Source organism: Ambystoma mexicanum, chromosome 7p (genome assembly GCF_040938575.1).
Source record: "Ambystoma mexicanum isolate Mex_15411 chromosome 7p, UKY_AmexF1_1, whole genome shotgun sequence".
NCBI lineage: Eukaryota > Metazoa > Chordata > Amphibia > Caudata > Ambystomatidae > Ambystoma > Ambystoma mexicanum.
Window position 1 is genome coordinate 897,637,274 of NC_090939.1, and position 21,974 is coordinate 897,659,247.

At 50.5% G+C, this 21,974-nt stretch overlaps 1 protein-coding gene across 12 annotated transcripts in view; it reads left to right on the forward strand.

Annotated features, from left to right (window-relative positions):
• Nucleotides 1-21,974, forward strand: part of MCF2L (MCF.2 cell line derived transforming sequence like) — an 892,749-nt gene that overhangs the window by 488,904 nt on the left and 381,871 nt on the right. The gene's annotated exons all lie outside the window — the stretch shown is intronic.

The following is a 21,974-nucleotide window of genomic DNA, read 5'->3' on the forward strand; positions in this document are numbered from 1 at the left end:
GCTCCTTTTTGGTGACTTTCCCACTTTTCTGTATCGTGTCTCCTTATTCTCCACTCTGTCTCTTTCCCGTCCGCTCTATATTAGGAGTGTACCGAACTTCGGCTTACAGTAAGTATCCGGCTGAATTCCGGCTCGAAAAAAGCTATTCAGCTCCGGCCGCATATTTGCTATTTGGCTCTTGCCGAATACTTCGTCATTCTCATTTGAATACAATGCAACAAGAACTCAGAAAAGCAGATACAGACTTCAGTTTGCAAAACTGAATAGAATTAGACCAGACACTCAGCCACAAGACAAATTGCTATTAGACAGCTGTAAAATATTTGGTATTGTAATCTGCTCTTTAGGGCATGTTTTGTTACAGATTCTTAGACATACATTGTGCTCACCTTTTTATATTTAGCCTGCAACAATACAGGAAAATCTTTTCTTTTGACAAATAATTATATGCAATGTGCACTTTCTTCAGTTGGAAAAGACAAACTTTCAGTGCATATTTCACTTTATGATACATTCAGTTTCTGTCATGTAACTTCCCATTGCTTAAGTCATAGTAGCCCCTTATCATTTTGGAAGGGCTTGCGTCCTAAATTTAACATGATCTGGTATTTGATCAGGAATGATAAGGTGCATATGTTTGTGTAATGGCGAAAAGGAGTGGCGAGGATAAGTGAGAAGTGAGCAGCATGTGTTACTATGGGCCGTGGCCATGGAGAAACATTAAGAATTCACAATAGGTAGTGGGGACTAGCAGGGCTGGGTTATATCAGGCAGAGTAATATGCCCCCACCTGACAGGCCTCCCGGAGGAATTTATGTTGGGTAATCTCTCCAGTTCCAAAGTGGGCCAGTGTGCGACAGCGGGTAAAAGTAGGTGTGGGGACTCTGTATGAGACAGTCGGAGAGCTGTGCTCTGTTGGTGGAATTTGTAGGATGTAGAGTTGGGAGAGCCAGAGAATTTCTGGGATGAGCCAAGTAAGGGCCGAGCCTTAGAGTCCGGCTTGGCTCCAAGTGCCAAACGTGGGCTGAACCAGCAAAATGAGCATGTAAGTCTTGGGACCAAAGATACCATTGCTGACACTCTGCCGGCAGAAGCGTTGCTGGGGGGGGGGCTAGGTGGGCTATAGCCCCTTTTGGTTGTAGCCCCGGATAGAATCTCAGGAGCTACAGCCAAAAGGCTAGCTAGCCCCCAGTCCCGAAAGTTCCGACATTAGCGTAGCCCCAGATCTTTTCCGGACCTAGCAACACCCCTGTCTGCCGGCATACAATGCAATCCCCCATTTCTGGCCTCCTGCCTCCCCAACACCGCCACAAACTTCCTACCTGGGGCCTGCCACCCCCTAACACAAATATACCATACATGGCATTCCACCTCCCACCCCAAAAACACAAATCCCCTACCTGGAATTCTGCTTGCCCATTCCTAATAAACATAAATCCCTACATGACCTCCCACCTCCCCAGACCACACCGAGAGACAACACCCTGCACCTACTCTGAGCAATCAGACAATGAAGGCAACCAGAGCCAGAAAATGATTCTGCTTTAACGAGGAATAAAAAAAAAAAACTATAAGGTAGAAGTGATTAAATTGCCTTTTTGTTCTGCAAAACATAGGACTATTCCTCTGAAATGTTTCCTTTTAAGTGTTTTTAATTTGGTTGCTAGTGGCAGTGGGTTCAACTATGACCTAAAGCAATTATCTAATGAGAACTATATTTTGGTCTGTGCATGAAGTAAATGTTATAATGTAATTGTTTTGGTGGCCATCAGAGTTGTGTAAACAAACTTCCCCTATGTTTGATCCAGAATTGTTATAATTTTGGTACTTTTTTTTAATGCAGTTAGTTAGACCTGATGTGCATAATCAATTGTATAAATGAACGGGTGCTTACCCATTTACCAAACACCAACAGCCTCTCTGGGAGAGTCCTCTGCTTTGTTTGACTTGTATCCTGCATGAGCCGACATGAAACATTGTATATATTTCTATGTGAGCTGCAAAGCAGTTTCAAAACTCAACCGTAGCGACTTTGCAACTGGATAGAGAATGCAATGTGTCTGATTCACAAAGCAAATTGCAATATCCATTTTGTTCATTGCAACTAGTCCTTTTGCATTTGTGAAGCCTCCTACTTTGACTGGCACTGGTTTTGAATATTCAACAGCCTTCTGTGGATTTGGTCCCTTCATTTTGGTTCAATCTATATCTGCATATTCTCCATTCCGTCTCTTTCCTGTCTGCTCTATAGCTACATATTCTCCACTACGTCTCTTTCCTGTCCGCTCCATATCTGCATATTCTCCATTCCGTCTCCTGTCTGCTCTATATCTACATATTCTCCACTCCGTCTCTTTCCTGTCTGCTCTATATCTACATATTCTCCACTCGTCTTTCTTGTCCGCTCCATATCTGCATATTCTCCATTCCGTTTCCTGTCTGCTCTATATCTGCATATTCTCCACTAAGTCTCTTTCCTGTCTGCTCTATATCTACATATTTTCCACTCCGTCTCTTTCCTGTCCGTTCTATAGCTACATATTCTCCACTCCATCACTTTCCTGTCCGCTACATATCTGCATATTCCACAGGGTCTCCCTCGCCTTTTTTTTATTTGATTCAACTTCTCTTCAATGAAAACTGAAACCTGCATTAGCAAGTTAAGACCACAAGTGGAACTCAACCCCCTAGCAGATAATGGGGATCCCTGAGGTCACTAAGTTTAAAAAAAATTATTTTATGTTCTGAAACATAATGCTAAAAATATAAAAGATGACAGAATGCCGCTAGAGTCTAAAAGGCATCAGCAGTAACTTTTGATAGCCTTTTTATTCCATTAATTTTCATGGGACCTTAGTTTGAACAACATTTTACCTTATTCTTTCCTGTTTCCCTGCCAGTCCCTCGCCCCCTTCTAGCTCGATGTAAGACCTAACTATCGGTCGGGGGTCAATCCTCTTTCTCCTTGCCATCGTTTCGAGGCATTTCCATTGCCTGCAGAGGTCACTCCTTCCTTCTGCCCTCACCTGGTTACTTCTTTACTTTCTTTATTCCAGACAAGCCCCTTAAGGGTGCCCACTTCTCGCAGGACACTGTTTCCTTCTTTCCTTCCCACAGGCAACTTAATTCATCCTCTCCCCCATTTTCCCCCTTATTTCTGCTCCTCAGCTGCCCCTACCTTCTGGTTACGGGTTCGTTTTAACCTCCAGAACTCACAGCCTTCCATCCAGTCATTCGCCTCACCAGGATAACCTAATAGTCTATTCACCCCCCAACCCCTACTTATTTAAGTGGTATTTCTGATCAAGGGGTGGGGACTTTAGCAAAGGAGATTGGTCAAAGTACTGTCTGTGGCCTAAAGAGTTTTGATCATGACGTAAAGGAGGGGAAGGTGGCTTAGGCAAAGGCTGTCTGCTCCAAAGAATATCTTATGGGACCCTGCAGACAGATATTTTGGGTTACTCAGCTTTGTCTCGGGTGATCTTGAATCCAGTCTGCATACAGTAAATATGACCTTGGCTCGTTTTGTAAATAGTCTGTAAACAAATAATTTTCCCAATCTATATGTAAAGAATTCAGTCAGTGAGTAAATAACCTTCATTCTGTAAATAAGTCACTCGGGTCCGGCGTCAAAGCCGGCACAATTGTTCTTCTTTAGTGATCATTTAGGGTTTTACCACTCTTCCTGGCTACAGGCCAATACATTTCCTTTGATAATCTGCAGCCTTTGGCCCCCTCCGTCCATTGGTTTTTCTAGGAATTTGCACAGAATGAAGCCCCAAGGTAATGTTGATAGTATGCACACTTTCCCTAAGAAGACAACCATTTTCACAACTAAAGGCTTTAGCACTTTAAATGTCAGCAAACAAAGATTGGCAAAAAAAGTCAAAGGTGACCCCAGCGCTTGTACAAATAATCTTCAGGTAGCACCAGGCAGGGGGTGACGTACGCAGAACTATTTCTAGATTATAGACTGTCACTGGCGCTGCGCACTCTGTTCACTCAGGTTCTTTGTACGTTGCTCGATTGAACGAGTAAGTATTTCCCCGGCACGTATGTTTTTTGCACGGCTTAACTAGATTTAGAGAGCATCTACCAGATGCTGGACCTGAGCGCTTGCTTCTTTTATTATTGTTTTGCAGGCGATATATCTGATCTAGCCGTTACGGTTCTTATTCATCCTTCTGACGGTCATCTGTATGACAATTTATATTTTCTAAGCTGTGCATTTTCCACGGCCTCCGAATAGGTATGCGAGCGTCCGATTGGATTTATATTTTTGAATTGTGTTCTCGGTTATTTAGTCCCTAACAGCAATGTATTTCAATTATTCAGGAGTCTTCAGATTATCGTTTAATACAATTGGTGCGCGGTAAGAACATTTCATGTGCCACCTTCTTTTATTTATCCACATGGGCTTCATATTTGGACTGGATACTTATCGGTCACATACGCCTTATTTAGTTAACATAATCCACTACCGTGTTACCTAATATTCTCATAGCACTTTGGTGCTTTGTTTACTTCCATTGTCATCCTTTCCCCTTGCTTTTTGGGGTTGCCCTCATGCAATCTTTTCATTTGGCTAGTGCTTGAATCACATGCGGCTTGATTTCGGTGTCCATAACCAATGTGGTATTATAGCATGATTCCCAACAATCACCATGTCATTTCCTTTTAGCATGGCACATGCCTTTTATCAAGCTAGTTACCAAGTGTTTGCTCATTGTGATTTTTTTTGTTCTTTTTTGTTACTGCAAACCGCCTGCCCTTCACTCTCTACCTGACGTGTGGTATGCAATGCTTTTTTAATTTTCATTTCAATCATTTGTATATTGGTATACATAATTTCTTCTTTTTTTTTATTTAACTTTTGTGCTGATGTGACTTATACCTTGCCATTTCATGTGATCATATGATTACTTGTTTTGAATATACAATTGAATTTTATTTTCATTACCCAGCCTTGAAGATGACCTGTGTGTCGAAACGAGTGTCGGCTGCTTATGCTCTAATTAAAAATATATATACACTACTGTTTTGCATTACTGTAATGGTGTAGAGCGCATCACCATCCCTATTCTCATTTATTCTCTCTATTAGCACCAACCAGAGTGGATTGGTTGGCAGGATTAGAGTGATTGCTGCCTCCACCAAATAAACTTTGTCACCAGTCCTTAGTTCACATTCTTCGCCATAATCCAAACAGTGATAACTAGCGCACGGATACTTCGTTTCGAATCCACTCCCATTTTCTCACTACAATATATAGCATTGTTCTTGGACTAAAGCTGAATTTTCATCTTGTAATGTGGGGTGTGTTTTCCATGGGATTGGGGACGGCGGGGTCATAGTAAGCCAGGAAATGTAGCATTTTGCAGATGCAACTTGGGGAGCTGCAGAGGATAGTGTTTCCCTTGCTCTTGACTGCGTGATACGACGCCAACGTTATCCTGTTATATCAGCGATAACGAGAAATGAAGGATTATGTTAATGCCTGCTTCTGCTACCAGTGTTCATCGTCCTGCAGTCCATGGTTATTTTAGATTGTTTACTTCATAACATTAGCCGGCCATTGTGAGGATGTCCTCTGCTGTGTCCTTGTGCTGTGTGACCATTGGAGTATCTGCCATCATCTCTCGGTGATCCAGAGCCCAGGGCGGGTGTGGGGTGGATCCCTTAGTTATCCTTTTAGTTGACCCTTTTAATAAGGATTTTCAGAGCATTAATGGTTATGGTAATGAGAAGGGATCTGTGGGCCCTTTGAGATTTCCCTGTGGTCGAGAAACACTTTAAATTAAGATACCGATAACTGGATGTTGGTGCAGGAACACCTAGTGACATGGAGAGAGAACTACAGAGGGGCTGCTGCGGCACATGGCAAGATTAGCAAGCCCAGCGTGGAGTGCTCTCGAACATGCTGCGTGCGCGAGTTGTGCAATGAGTCCAAGTCTACAGGCCAGCCTTGTTTGAGGTTCGTCCATGGAATGTGCTAGGCCCACATTAGCAAAGCAAAGCCAATCTTACATTAACACACAAGAGTCACTCTCCCATAGCCCATCCCAAGGGGTAGGGGACCTGGCTTATAAAGAGAGGCCCAGGGGGGCAGCTGGTTTTGTGCGTTTGGATAATGTGATTGTGCAAGCCTGGATGTAGCTGGAGGAAGGAGAGACTGGAGATGGAGGTAGTGGTTGGAGGTGACCGGGTTAGCAGAGCAAAGGTGCTAGTGGACAAAGAAGAATCGAAGAAGATGGCAATGATGAAAGGAGCAGAGGAGGAAGAGGGAGTAATGAGTCTCACTGAGGTGAGGATAAGGAGGAGCTTGGGAGAAGAGAGGTTTTATGAGGACCAGTAGAGGCAAAAGGAGAACTGAGAGGCAAACATACAGGTGCCTACATGGTGTGCGAGTGAGGCGGGAGGAGCAATGAGCATGGGGTGAAATGTCTTTGAGGCACACCAGGAGCTAGTTTTAGGCGGGGGATGGAGGGCACGAGGGGCAATGTCCTGTAAGGAACAAGCCTATATCGGTGCATTGAGGAAGAAAGTGAGAGTGGGCTGGTGGTCCTGAAGGGGTAGGACCTCTGGGCAGGGAGATAGTATGGAGCCTCCAGCCTGGCCTCTCCTTTGATGGAGGTAGTGGGACCTATGGACAACCTAAGCCATCGCAAGTGAGCTGGAAGCAGTGCAACCAGTGTACACCAAACAAAGTTAGAACATATCTACCAACTCACAGAAGACCAAGGCTCGGCACAAGAGACTGTGAGTGACACTGCAGAGACAACTGAGGAGACTTTGGATCAACCAGAGAAATTGCCTTTCTGACCCCTTTCTTAAGTTGTAATTTTGTTCGCTTCTGTGAAGTACCCTAGTAAACCACTGGTTTTGGACTTGACACAGTCTTTGTGCCATTTGTGGAACCACGTGACTGCATAACGGTACCTTATTGCCTCTCAAAGTAGTAAATCCTGGCTACAAACATGACTGAGAAAATGGGAAATTTCGTTGTATCCATCCCGAAAAACTATGAAGCTGATATTGGCATCTCCTACACATGTAAAGGTTTCCGCAAACTTCCTCACATGGCCTTGCTCTTCCTCTCCCTAGGTGCCGAGAGCCTAGAAAACGGTGGTGTAGAAGGTTGCCAAGAGCAATGCCAGTGATTAAGATTAATTCAAAATCTTCCATCATATTTTTATTTTTGGGTTTTGGTTATAATTTGCTCTTCCTTAAGCCATTAGAGCAGCATGAGGAAACTTGATCAACTCTTGAGCAGCAAAGAGTGGAAGTGCTCAAATGTTCCATTTAATTGTATCCAAAACCCACTGTATCTAGTAACAAATTCTGCTGTCACACGTTTTGGGAAGCTGCCCTTTCTGAGGGCTGTGAGTATACAAGGCATCATGGGTTATGAGTAATGTAATGTAATATGGCATTTCTATAGCACCTTTTCTCATTGGTATGGCGTGGTATGGAAGGCTGGCAGGCGAGTTTTTATGATGGGACTTAGCTGCATTCTAGTGGCAGAGATGTTGTGATGTGTCTTCAAGTAGCGGGTGATTGCAGATGTGTGCGAATGGTTGGCTGTGCCTTCCGAGGGATACAGCTATCTTACATCGAGGTGGAGTGTGATACGTACCCTTGAGTCATGGGTTATTGCTTGTTTTGATGACTGAGTGCAGGTCCTGTCCCGCGGGTCCATGGGAGTCTTTTCTGTGCGCACTCAGTACTTTTTTGGAGTGGATCATTAATGCCCCAGCCCACCTTTCTGGGATGAAATTCACTCGAGAAGCGGATTAGGTCAGGCAAGACGCAGGGGGCGGGCAGGTTTTGAGTACCTTCCGGAAGACAAGCAGATCCTCTCTGCGGCGGATGCTAAAAGGGATAGAGTTCTATATTGTAGGTGCTTGGTCGGAAAAGGACGATCCTGTATAATGGTTGATTTGGTGGAAGGGATGACAAGGAGGGAGAGCGGGGCCTGATCTCAAGATTCTGTTGGGTCTGTAACGGGTGAGCTTGTGTTGTAGATATTCTGGGCCTGTCTTGTGCAGAGCACGATGGGTGATGCATATAGCCTTGAAGGTGGACCGTTGTGCGACAGGGAGGTCCTGCAGGAAACGGAGGGCAGGTGTGATTTGCTCTCTACGTCTAGGGCTAGGAGGAGCCTGGATGCAGTGCTTTATTTGTTTACTTTTCTTTTTTTAATTCTTTTCTTTTTTTAATTGTCCCCCACTTCCATTTAATGGGAGCAGGGGACACCCCGATGCAGCCCCCGCTCCCTTTAGCTCTTTTATTCTATCTATATTGTTTTTATGACCAAAAGCACGGGGACTGCTTACTGTGAAAATGGTGCGAAAAAAGTATAGAAAGCCAATCATAAAACCACGTTAAGCCAATGTTTGGTGTATTCCCCTACACCCCCCCCCCCCCCAAAAAAGTGCAGTTCTGTATCTGAATTTAAACCACACTGCACTGTTTTGAGGGAGCCCATCATTTCCACTGACTTCCTACAAATATTTTGCCAAAGGACCTTTCAGCGCATGAAAGGCAACCGTTCCATCCTCATAAATCGCCTCCGTTATACCCTAGGAATAACTGACTGAGCACTGGCATGGCTGACCTCCTTCCTTTCTAACTGACCTTCCCAACTGTAACTGGGCCCTTTCCTCTCCTCCACCTCACTCTCTACCTGCTGCATTACTCGGGGCTCTATCCTATCGCCAAGGCTTTTCAATATTTACCTGGCCCCTCTGGCCTACTTGATCTCCACCTTCTCTCCCCACTTCCTGTGCTATACTGATGACACACACCCCTCCTTTAAGCTTCCCTCCTCTGCCTCCTCCTCTTCCTCACTGCCTGGCTGCTATTCAGGCATGGTGCTCTGCTAATGAAATCTAACTTAATACTAGTAAGACTGCGATACTTCTCATTGGGATGCCTGCTCCCCGTTTCCCTGCCACTCTCTGGCCACCCTCCTTGGGCCCTCTACCCCCCACCATGATCCTTATGACAGGGGCAAGGATGTCAAGGGTGTTAGAGATGGAGAGGTGCAGGTTAGCTAGGACAAAGTCAGAAGGAGAGTCAGAAGTGGCGGTCTGAGGGGGGGATGAAAGTGGAGGCAAAAGGAGCAACTGACACTCACTTCGTAGGCCGGATGACGGTGAAGGAGGCTGGCGGTGGCTCAGATAGAGGGCCAAGGGGCCCCAGGCGGGAGGAGGGAAAGAGTGGTCATACCAAGAGAGGGTAATGGTGACCGGATTAGAGATGGGGGTGTCACCAGAAATGAGGGCGTCCAGGGTGTGACCGGCAGAGTGGGTTGGGCCGGAAGGGAGAACAGAGAGAGGGCATCAGAGTCACACAACTGAGAGGTGGATGATTCAAGGGAGTGGAGGTGGATGTTTAAGTTCCCAAGGCAGAGGAGTTCTGAAGAAGAGGTTGAGAGGCAAGGTTGGCCCATTCAGAGAGTAAGAGAGGGATGGGGCCAGGGGGCCTGTAGATAGTGGCTGGGGTGAGAGAGTAGGTGAGACCTCAAGCCTACAGGCTAAGCATTCAAAAGAGGAGTAGGACTGAGTAGGTATGATGGAGGCAGGGACCAACTCAGGGAAGATCAGGGCTACTCCACCTCCAGGCCTTTTGGTTATGGGTTTGTAGAGGATGTTGTAGCCCTCAGGAAGGAGTGTCGAGAGCAGTGAGAGAGCTGGCATTGAACCATATCTCGGTAAGAGCGAGGGCGTCTAGGTCAAAGTCTTCGAGAAGGAGACCGATGTCGGAGGCGTGTTTGACAGCAGACCGAGCTTTCAGAGTAGCTAAGTGAAGCTGGTTATCACCTTTGAAGGTTTTCCCAAGGGGAGGTTAAGGGGCATGGTTCTCCTGTCGATGATGGTGGGGAGTTAAGAGGAGAGAAGAGGTTTATGAGAGAGGGCAGGTGCCGTTCAATAAGAAGAGTAGGTTGAGAGCCTTGGGCCAAAATAGTGCCATTATGATGGACATTAATGATTCACCTAGAGAATGAGAAGTATGTCAGGAGTACTTCCCACCTAGTGCCACCATTAATGGGTGAGGAGGGGAAAGGGGAGAGAGTGGAGACCAGATGGGGCGGTCCATAGGTCAGGAGAGGGGGCAGAGAAGAGGATGCCCATAATAGTCTGCCTGGAAGTGGTATTGATGTAGCTCTCAATAGGTATGCCGGGATTAGAGTTCAGGAGAGCTTTTTTTCTGCTTTTACTTCCGACTTGTAGGATAGGTGATGGAATAGTAGTTAGAATAGATAGGAGAGATGGAGAGTGCCATGGAAGTCGTGAGAGAGAGACTGACTGACTGACAATTCATCAAGTGGCCTAGCAGCAAGGCAGGCACAGAAGGTGGTGTGCAATGGAAGATAATCAGTGCACAGATTCAAAAGCATACCTACATTTGAATTTCCCAAAAACCACTAACTACACCACAAAATGGAGATGCTCACCTAAATTCGAATTTTCCCCAAAAAACACTAAGGGGTCGATTCATGGAATTAATGTGCGCCAAAAATTCCCACGCAGAGGTGCCAAAAGGTGCGATTCGCAGTAAAAGTGCGAAAATCGCAGGGAAACCAGCGCACATCGATTCATGGAAGCCGTGCGTGAGAAAAACATTGGATGTGCGCTGAAAAAGTGCGCCGCACAGGTCATCCAACAGCGTCCGCCACGGCCACTGCGAAAATCGCACATAGCGCGGCGCACATCACAAAAGTAGGCGGAACACGGGGCGGAACACTCGGAATGGGGAACAACGCGTGAAAATATGGGCGTCACGGGGGAAGTACAGGAGGCAAGTGCGCGGAACGCCCACACGCTCACCTACAACCCGTATTCATGGAATCGAATAGGGCAAACCAGCGCACTGTCAAAGACGCGCACGGGGCCAAACAAATACGCCACAAGAAAGCAGGCAGTAGCGTCCCTGCGCCTGAAAAAAATGTGCGCCAAAATGTGCGCTAACAAAAAGCACCCATATACAGCCATGATGAATGGTCCATACCGTGGCCCTCTAGGACAAATGAGGTGCAAAGGGGTACCGACAAACACGGACACCAGCTGTGTGAAAAAGTGTGTGCGTGTGTTCCTGGGTGCGTGGGAAGTTCCACACGCGATTGGCCTGGGTACGTGTACTTCTGGGTGCGCGGGAAGTTCCACACGCGATTAGCCTGGGTACGTGTACTACGGGGTGCGCGGGAAGTTCCACACGCGATTAGCCTGGGTACATGTGTTTCGGGGTGCACGGGAAGTTCCACACGCGATTGGCCTGGGTACGTGTACTTCAGAATGCGCGGGAAGTTCTACACGCGATTGGCCTGGGTACGTGTACTTCGGGGTGCGCGGGAAGTTCCACACGCGATTAGCCTGGGTACGTGTACTACGGGGTGCGCGGGAAGTTCCACACGCGATTAGCCTGGGTACATGTGTTTCGGGGTGCGCGGGAAGTTCCACACGCAATTGGCCTGGGTACGTGTACTTCGGGTGCGCGGGAAGTTCCACACGCGATTGGCCTGGGTACGTGTATTCCGAGGTGCGCAGGAAGATTCACACGCAATTTCAGCAGGGTACGTGTATTTCGGTGGTGCCGGGGAATGCTACACGTGATTTGGCCGTGTGGGTCCTCCCAGGTGTTCCCTCTACACCCTCCACGGCCCCTGCAGGCAGCCCACACCACAGGGGACTACCCTGCACCCCTGCTCATGTCCCACAGGCAACCCATCCACCATGGCCATGCCCCCCAACCAACCCACTTGTCACCTTGCACTACTGAACACCAACACATGTCTCCCAGCACCCCAACCCCCCAGCATCCAGGGGCACCCTCCACCAGGCCCCCACACATGTCTCCCACCACCCCCACCCCCCAGCAGTGCAGGGCACCCTCCACCAGGCCCCCACTCATGTCCAACTCATGTCTCCCACCACCCCCACCCCCCAGCAGTGCAGGGCACCCTCCACCAGGCCCCCACACATGTCTCCCACCAACCCCCAGCAGTGCAGGGGCAGCCTCCACCAGGCCCCCACTCATGTCTCCCACCACCCCCACCCCCCAGCCGTGCGATTTGCCTGGGTACGTGTATTCCTGGGGTGCGCGGGGAGTCTCCCATGCGATACCATCAGGGTACGTGTATTATGGGTCCGCGTGAACTTCCACGCGCGATACCAGCAGGCTACGTGTATTACGGGGTTCGCGGGAAGTTCCACACGCGACTGGGCCTGTGAGAGTGGGGTACGTGTATCCAGGGGTGGGCGGGAATATTTACTTACGACTGGGCCTGGGAGAGCGTGTTACGTGTATTCCTGGGGTGGGCGGGAAGATTCACACGTTTGCCTACAACGCGCCGAAAAATAAATGGTGCAATCCTGAAACACGTATGCCAGCATGAAGCAGGCGTACGTCGACCCGCGCAGCATAAAAGTGCGCGCAAACAACAAACCAGCTCAGACGGCAGGATGAAAAGTACCGTTCCTAGCAGCAGTGGCCGTGGGTTACCAAAGGAGGAGGAGGAGGAGGAGGAGGATAGTGAGGGCCCGAATTTTCACTCCCAGAACCAGCCTTTTTGGGATGCCTGATGACCAGGTGTATGGGAGGTACAGGTTTCCACCACACATAATACTGGACCTGGTCAGTGAGTGGGAGGATGACCTCACATCACCCACCCTGTGCTCCCAAGCACTCAGCCCCCTGGAGAAGGTCCTCAATGTACTGCACTTCTTGGCCACAGGATCATTTCAGCGGACAAGTGCCATAGTGGGTGGGGTGTCACAGGCCACGCAGCCTACACAAGGTCTTGAACATCATCACTGCACGCCCATCAGTCCGTAGGCACATATACCTGCCCAGGACACCTTCAGAAAGGCAGGCTGTCGCCCTCGATATCTACGGTGTGGCACAATTCCCCAAAGTGCTAGGTGCCATTGACTGCACCCATGTGGCACTACATCCCCCCAGGGCATCTGAGCACATCTATAGGAACCGCAAGCACTGGCATTCCATCAACGTGCAGGTAGTATGTAATGCCAAGGGAATCATCACCTCAGTATATGCCAACTATCCAGGGTCCACCCACGACAGCTTCATTTACCGAATGTCTACCCTAAGCCGGGACCTAGAAGCTGGGTGGCATGGCGATACATGGCTGCTTGGTGAGTATGAATGCCACTGCACATGCATGCATGTCAGATGCAGAGTTATGTCACTATCCCACTAATGATACCCATCACCTCCTCACCAGGGGACAGTGCCTACCCTCTGAGCACCCACATGATGATGCCAATTCGGAACCCCATCACGCCTCCCGAGGTAAGATACAACACAGCCCATATTGCAACCCGGGGCATAGTGGAGCGCACATTCGGAGTGCTCAAGTCACGCTTTCGCTCCCTTGACCGTTCTGGCGGGCAGCAGTTATATGCGCCCCCAGTAGTGTGCAGGATCATAGCGGCAGTATGTGTCCTGCACAATGTTGCAACACGCCGGGGCCTGGCTGTGGACATGGTGATGCCCCCACATCCCCAACCACATGCATGCCCGCTGCGCATGGGAGGGGAAAGGGCACGGGGTGAGGCAGCCCGTACGCAGCTAGTGGCTAATTACTTCACATAGAAATCACACCCCTGAGGAGTGCACACAGCCCTGGCACTTACCATCTGATAAGCAATGATGACTCGACCTGACAATTATGACGAACAAAGGGACAGTCAACTGTCAGAACCATAGCAGCCTAAGATTGTTCATGTGGAAGTGTCACAATGTGTGCATCCCTACCTACACAAACACCACCAATGCAGTGTCATCAAAAGACACACTTCCATGCTGCAGAAATGAATACCCACTTGCAAAATACTACATGAGAACAGTGCCATGTCACCCAACCCCTCCCCGCACGGCCACACAACAAACCATGGCATGTCATGCAATGTGAGAGCAAAAATATTAATCCCCACAACATGCCCCAATTGTCACCAGCTACAGTGTCCCTAATGGAAACATGGCCACACATGAAATGCTCACAGTTCTGCAGGACCTACAACACACATTACCAAATACTTACCAAGAATATCAATCACCTACACAACCTCCAACCTACCTTAAACATGACATTACAGACTTAAAAATGTGCTAGCCTCACTACCTGATGATGCCAGCACTTCGAACACTTCCAAGTATACAGTGTTAGCGCCACGCAAGGGTGTAGGTGCACTGCTTACAACATGGACTCCAGTTCCAAGGTGGACCGCCTTATGACGACATGAGAAATTGACCTGCAAATTAGGAGGATGAGATGGATGCAGAGGCACATATCAATACACCATGCAGTGTACAATACAACAACATGCACTATGAATGTATACACAGTATTGACTACAGACCGCCCACACATCGAATGGGAGTCCAACGTCACCATGTACGTCAATGTCACTTGGGCACACCCTTTGCAAGCCCATGGTAACGGGAAGCAGGAGGGGTGTGTGTCACACAAACCCAAGCATCTGAACCAAATTCATGACAAGCCTGCATGTGCCCAGCCACAATACAGCGTATGCCCATGGGAGCCACACAAGGCAACACACTGTCCAAAAAATAAATAAATAAATAAAATAAAAAATGGCCATTAATGGGCCCGGGGGGCTGGGGGAGGCCACCCAGGAGGTCCGAGGACAGGGTGCACACCAAAACCCACCTGTGTGGATCTTGCGGAAAAAAAACACCTCCATGGGCTCATGGCCTACACGGCTACCCTGTTGTGGAAGAATCACTGCTGTCGCTCTCCTCACCCTCTGCAGCTGCATCAGGAGGTGGTGGCACTATGGGAGGCAGCCCACGCAAAGCACTAGTCTGTTCCTCCATGGCAGCAAGCATGCGGGTGTTGTAGGTCTCGTTCTGGAGGATAATTGTGCGTAGGTCCCCATGCAACTACTCACGGACCACCGCCCTAGTTGCCTGCATCTCAGCTGAGAGCGTATGTGTGAGACGCTCCAGCTGCTGTTCTGTCCTTCTGTTTGTTGAAGCCTCAAGCTCAACAAGAGTCGTCCTGAGGTGAAGGAGTTCCACCCTCAGGGCTTCCCTGTGGCCCTGGGACTCTATGGAAATGGCTTCCCGCAGAGTCGCCAGTGCCGCCCGTCTGTCCCTGTCGGATGCCAACATGTCCTCCCTGTGTGACTGGCAGATGGAGTCTGTTGCCTGCTGTAGTCGCTCCATCAGCCTTTCGGGGGGGACAATGGAAGTGGCCACCCTATCCAGGCCTGAGCCATCATCTCTGATGATGCTGCCTGTTGGGTTGCCATACCGTATATGGATTGCTCCCATGCGGTATTGCCAGGTGGCGTGCGCCCACCACGTCGGCGGGTACCACACGTGTCTGGGGCAAGGCGAAATGCGTCTTGCTGTGCCGGCACTGCCTGAGGCTGCAGGACTGCATTCCCCCTCTGATCTGCTGGCCCAGGAACAGGATCAGATGTTGCGGAGTGTGACCCTGCATCCGTAACCACCAAAGGCGTACCTGCCAACACTGACATCCCCATTGAGGGTTCTAACCTTGGTGCAGGTGGGTCGGACAGAACAGAATCCCTCCCAGGAACACTCACCTGCGACGGCACATAGGTCTCATCATCCGAATCGACACCTGAATACAGCTCGGGGGAGGTGCAGCCAGAGACACCCCTTGAGAGCACGACCTGCAGCAGTTGTGGGTTCTCACCCACCACCACACCACGTCCCTCACTGGTGGTCGGTCGGGCCTCAGACCCCTCCTGGGTCTGCACCATCTCCAAAACCCCAGCAGTATCAAGTGCGTCATCCCCTGCAAAGACATAAAAGAAAACAAATGGAAACCGGCATTAGCACTATGGCACACAATTAGGGCTGAGAGGTTACAGAAACAGTACTTGATTGACACATGTCCCACATGACTAAAACCCTCCCATGCATGCACCGTCACTGCGTGTGAAGGGTAGGCAGATGGCACACATTGATGACACCAAGATGGAAGATGAACACATTTGCTGCATGCTGCCTAGCAGTGGCATCACACATTGGCCAGTGATTGGCAGGTCAAATACACATGCCATCACACAGATGGCATGTACCCCAGCCATAAAGTGAAAAGGGAGAGGAGGGCACCAGTTGTTCATTCAGTCCAGTTTGCTCATGAAATTGATTTTTTCATTGAAATGGTTCAAATGTTTAACCTGGAGCTGCCAGTCCACAATGGTCCTATAGCACAGGGACATGTCTAAACAAATCATGTCCAGGAAACAAAGCCAGTCCACTGTACCATAGCCATGTCAGACATGTGACAATAGGACTGAGAAATGCCGAGTAAATGTGGTGGTATGCAAACAATCTGCCTGAATAAACAGGAAAATAAGCAACAATGTTGTGGCAAGATGACACTTCAAGGGCAACTGGCGTGGTGTTGGGCTGGATGTCTAATGTTGGCAGAAGGGATACTGCTATACCCAAATGCCGGTGCGCAGAATGTATTGGATGAGGCACATGGGTGACCCAAACCACTCAGGCACACACACCCTCACCTGGCACCCAAACAGAAGCCCTCCCACACACACCATGCACATGGATGACACACATATGCATGTGCACTCACTGGACAGTGCCTCGTAATCTGCCAGTTCTCCCACGCCTTGGATCTGTTCCTCCCTGACGTAGGTCCCAGCAACCTGCTCATGTGGAGTGAGTTCTATGTCCTCTGCTGGAGACCCACCTCCAGTCACTAGAGTTGCGGCATGACTTGAGGCCAGCTTATTCTTTGCCCTGCGCTTCAGGTCATTCCAGCGCTTGTAGCATTCAGTTGCTGTGCGCCTCACGATTCCAAGGGCACTTATGATGTCCGCGATGGTCTGCCAGTGTGCCCGACGTTGTGCAGGTGTGGTCTTGGATCCTGCAACAATCACTATTTTGCGGTCATGTGCGGACACATACTCTACAAGTGCATTAAGTTCGGCCTCATTGAAGCTGGGCTTCCTTGACGGGCCAGACTGTGTAGCCGTGTCTGGGGCATCAGCCTCTACTGAGCGAGCACTCTTCCTCTTCCGCTTGGAAGGTGGTGGGGATCCCGAGTGTCCTAATCCGCTCTGGACACTAGGGGCAGGAGCCCCGGTGGACTCTGTACTAGGAGTGTGGGATTGCACACTCAGCATGGGAGTTGGTGCAGGCATTAGCTCAAGTGTGATGGTGTCAGGGGGAATGTCAGCATGATGGACTTGGACCGACACTGTCCTGGCTGGGTGTGTGAGAGGTGGGGTGGATGGAGCCGCAGCTGCCCTGCAGCCTCCCCAGCCTGCCTACGCGGGGCAGCAGATGACCTAGCTGCCCCTGATCCACGTGGCCTGATGACACCAACGTGCACCGGCACACGTGGCCTAGACCTGCTGACCTGGAAGTCAGCTATGGAGTCGCCCTGTGCCAGGTCTGGTTCCAGTGGGCTGGTCCAACAAGGGCTGAGCATGGATGGTGTCAGCCACGTTACCCTCAACCAGGGGGGGGGCATGAGTGTCCCTGACTGCTCCTCCACACATGGGGGGGCTAGGGGCACCCTGCAAGTCACGGCCACGTCCCCTACCGGATCCACCACGGCCACCACTTGGGGCTCGGCCACCTTTGCCACCCTTACGGCTTGTTTGCCTCCCAGCCATGGCACTGATGTTATTGTGCGTATGGGAGTCGATGTGAACTATTGTCCTGGGCAATTGGGTGTCAAATGGGTTGGGTACCAGATGGTAATCGTACCCTAGTGCTCTAGCAAGGCTGTATGTCACCCCTGGGGAAAGATAACGGGTCACACAACGCACAGGCATCCCAAAAAAGGGAAGTAAGGTGCACGCAACCCCTCCTAGACCACGTGTGTGGAAAAATAAACCTGCACTACGCTGTGGCACCCAGAAACACAAGAATGAATGTATGCGTGTCACACACAGCCTAGAATGACCTCTGAAGGGGTATGCGACACACGGGGCAAGCACAGATGTTAAATACGTGCGCGACTCACCGTCTGCCAGGAACAAAAGCGTGAAAAATATGCGCGTGTGCGCGTTGGCAACACCCCCGCTAAAGAAGAATTGGACGCTGTCTGAGGAGACAGGACAACAGTAGAAGGGAAACGCTGTTTGAGGAAACAGGCCCAGGAAAAAGAGGAAAAGAGAAAAAGCGGTCAAAGGTAACAGGGAGTACGAACTTGAAACGCCGTGAAGTAAATCGCGTGTGAACCGACAAGAAGTACAGATTTCACCCACTCGCTCTCCACGAAAAGCACGTAAAAGGAAATGGCGTTCTACACGTACCTTTTATACACACGTCACAGACGCGCATACGCGATGAGGCCATTTCCACCAATTACCCGCTTTGACACTCGGACGTGAATCTTTTTTTTAACACGCGCCATTCTCTACGGCCATGCGCGTTATGTCATAGCTGCGCAAGGGGGCCTTTGGGCCAATGAAATTGCGTATGCGTGCAGACATGCTTACGCGCTAAGGGCCTTTCCTCGAATTACACGCAGACGTGCAGGATTTTCACGTGCCAAATCACTCCGTATCAAGCGGCCACGCGTAAGCACACGGAAGACCACGCTCCTGCCCAGAAAGCAGATTTACTGCCCCCCAGAGCCCGAGCACGCTCCCACCTGCCATCTGCTGCTGCCTGACTGCTTGCTGCCCACGTGTCCTGCCATGTGCTGCCTGCACATCAGCCAGGGGTGCTGTTGCTGTGACCACCCCTGCTGGAACCGAAGACTCCCGACTGGGATTCCATCGCTCCACAGCCCAGCCCCAGGACCCAGTTGCCCACCCACTCCTGCCTCTGGGGTTGTCATGTCGGGCACTGCAACATCTGGCACCACTGACAACCCCCGGCCAGAGAGGCAGAGGGGCACCAGCTTCAGTGCCAGGGAAGTTGGTGTCCTGGTGGAGCAAGTCCTGGGGCAGTATGATGCCCTCTTCGGAAGTGTGCGCGCCGACAAGGAAGGACGGACTCGGATCTGGACGGACATCTTGACTGCCATCAACGCGGAGGGGGTGGCAGTCCGCGACTTCCAACATGTCAAGAAGCGCTGGGAGGACTTCAGGTCCAGGACCCTGAACAAGGCCCGGCGCCTCTTGAAAGCAGCGGATGCTAAGGGGCGCCGGGGCCACTTGTCGGTAGATCAGATGAGGGTCCTGGAACTCATATCCTCAGCGCTCCACGTCCAGGTCCTTGAGAGGCAGACCCGTCTGGAGTCGAGCGGTAAGTGTACATGCATCATGATTGTAAGCTGTGCGTGTGGTGATGTGCCAGTAGTGTGCCGGTTGCACATCTGTTTGTATGGGGCCGAGTATGGGTGGGGGTGTACAGTGCCATGAGGCTAACACATGCGAGGATGAATGTGTATGTAAGTAGGCATGTTCGTGATGTCACGCATGTATGTTGTTTTCAGCTGCATGTATCAGCACTGTGTACATGTGCATGTGTGTGTATTTGACAAGGGTGCAACAGTGATGCAACATGGATGCATGTGACAGCAGGATGTGGAAGCCTGATTGGCAGATCTGACATGGATGCCCATCGGAACACTGCGACAGTTGGCTGAGGTGTACACATGCATGCAAGTGTGGTGGTGTGTGTGCATGTGTAGTGCACTCCCTGTGTTGCATGTGATGTCTGGCTCACCTTTGCCTGCTCATGCTGTTGTATGTGTATGGATGGTGCTGGCAGTTGTGATGTGGCTGTGGTATGGCTCATGTGTGCAAGTTGAAATGATGTGTGTTGCCAATTGTGATGCCATGTCTGAGGTTTGCCAATGCCACTCATGTGCAACTGTCATGTGTGTATGTGTCCATTGTACAGTGCCCTGATGCCTGTGTTTTATTTCTCCCTGTCTGCAGCGTCAACTGATGAAGAGGGCGGAGAAGGTGCTGTGGAGCACAGCGGCAGGGATCGCACCGCCAGCCGGAGACGCAAGGCCCAGCTCCTCTCCCAGGTTGTGATCTAGTCGGGGAGTGAGGAGTCCGGTGCCGCGTCCCAGGCCGCAGCTGCAGGGGGGAGGTCCAAGAGGCGGAGGTCGGAGTTGGACTCCTCGGCAGCAGAAGGGGCAGCTGGGACCCCACAGGGCCCAAAGGGGGAAGATGGCCCGGAGTCATCCAGGTTGGTGGGGGGTTTGGTGGAGGAGGAGGCCGTGCAAGCAACAGACGGGGTCTGAAGGTGGGGATTCCACTGGTGCTAGTGGTGCAGTGCAGGACCAGGGACAGGAGGCAGCACAGGTCGCCGCGAAGGTGCCTGTGTGCAATCCTGTCCCTGATCCTGTCACTGCATCATCTTGCACCAGCAGGGATGCCTACGTCCAGACCCGTTTTCAGGCAGGGGATGAGCTCACAACAACTGGCCTTCCTCTGCCTGCGGACGTGGCTATCCGGGTCCGGGTTGAGCCTGTCCTGACTGGTGTGGCGTTGCGTCAACTGGCCATGCGAGGTGACCTGCAGTCTTTTCATGAGGAGACTGCAGGTCATCTCGAATGGCTCGTTGACCGCGTCGGCCTACTGGGACAGGTCACCCAGGCCGGATTCCTCCGTTTGATGGGGCTTGCGCAGACCCCCTCCTCAACTGAACCCCCTATGCGCCAGTCGTCCTCCGTGCCATCTTCCCACCCATCAGTCACCTGGTGCCCTGTGGAGCTGCCTCTGACGGTGCGGCCAGGCTGGTGGAGGAGGCATCCCTGCCACAGTCGGGAGTCGGACGTCCAGCAGGGGTGGCCACATCAACGACTGCACCCCAGCCAGCGGAGGATGTGCAGGCAGCAGGAGGCAGTGCACGGGCAGAGGCGCAGCAGCAGCAACGTGGTGGGAGCCATGATGGCTCGTAGCCTTCGACATCGGAGGGGCAGGCATCGGCCGGAGGGCAGGAGGACGGGAAGTGTCTTCCGTGTGGCAGCGGTTGGGCCACGCCATAGATGCGGAGCGGCAGCGGATGAAGAGGCACGGCTCACGATGGTCAGGGCGGAGAACTCCATGCAGAGGGCCCTGAGGCGGGCCGAGTGCCTCGAGGCAATCCGCAGGGAGTTTGGGGTGAACATGTGGACGGCCCTGCGGACCCTCGGGGCCATGGAGGAGGACCGCCTCCGGGACATTGAGCAGCAGTTCGATGATGCCCTGGCCCAGAACATCCCCAAAGTGAGCCGTCGGACTAGCCCGCTGCCCTTGTAAATAGTTCTGTAGTTAGTGTTAGGTTTCCTTTGGTTTTGCATTTTTTTGGGACAATGGGCCACATTTTTGTATATATTTTTTTTTTTTTTAGGTAGTGTTATTAGATCGGTTTCATTTCTTCGGTTGGGATCATGGACCCTGGATTGTTTCTGTATATAGTTGACTTTTGGATTTTCAATTTTTTTATGATTTCCCAATGGTTTTCGATTTTAATTTTCCATTGGATTTACTTTTGTGGACTGTGACTTTGGACACCTTTGCTTTACATTATGATTTGTGGTTTTGCATTATTTCACGGACCTGCTGGTTTAAATTTCCATTATTGTTTGTTTATTTTCGATTCAATTTATGTTGCTTTTAATACATATTTTTTCTTCAAAGTTCAATGTGTAGTATCATCTCATTGGTTTCATGCATATCATGATATGGGTTTTGACATTCACTGACACCCATTGGGTGTATGTGAGGGACATGTGTTCATTTCCAAAATTGCAATTGGGGTTCTATCATGTTTTTGCCATTTCTAAGTGGGTGGATGCAATACCCAGGTGGGTGTTTGGCATTTGGAGGCTGACCATAAGGGCCAGGGATCTACATTGTGGTGACATGTTGGCTGGGGGACATGAGTGGGGGCCTGGTGGAGGGTGACCCTGCACTGCTGGGGGGTGGGGGTGTTGGGAGACATGTGTGGGGGCCTGGTGGAGGCTGACCCTGCACTGCTAGGGCGTAGGGGTGATGGGAGACATGAGTAGGGGCCTGGTGGAGGCTGCC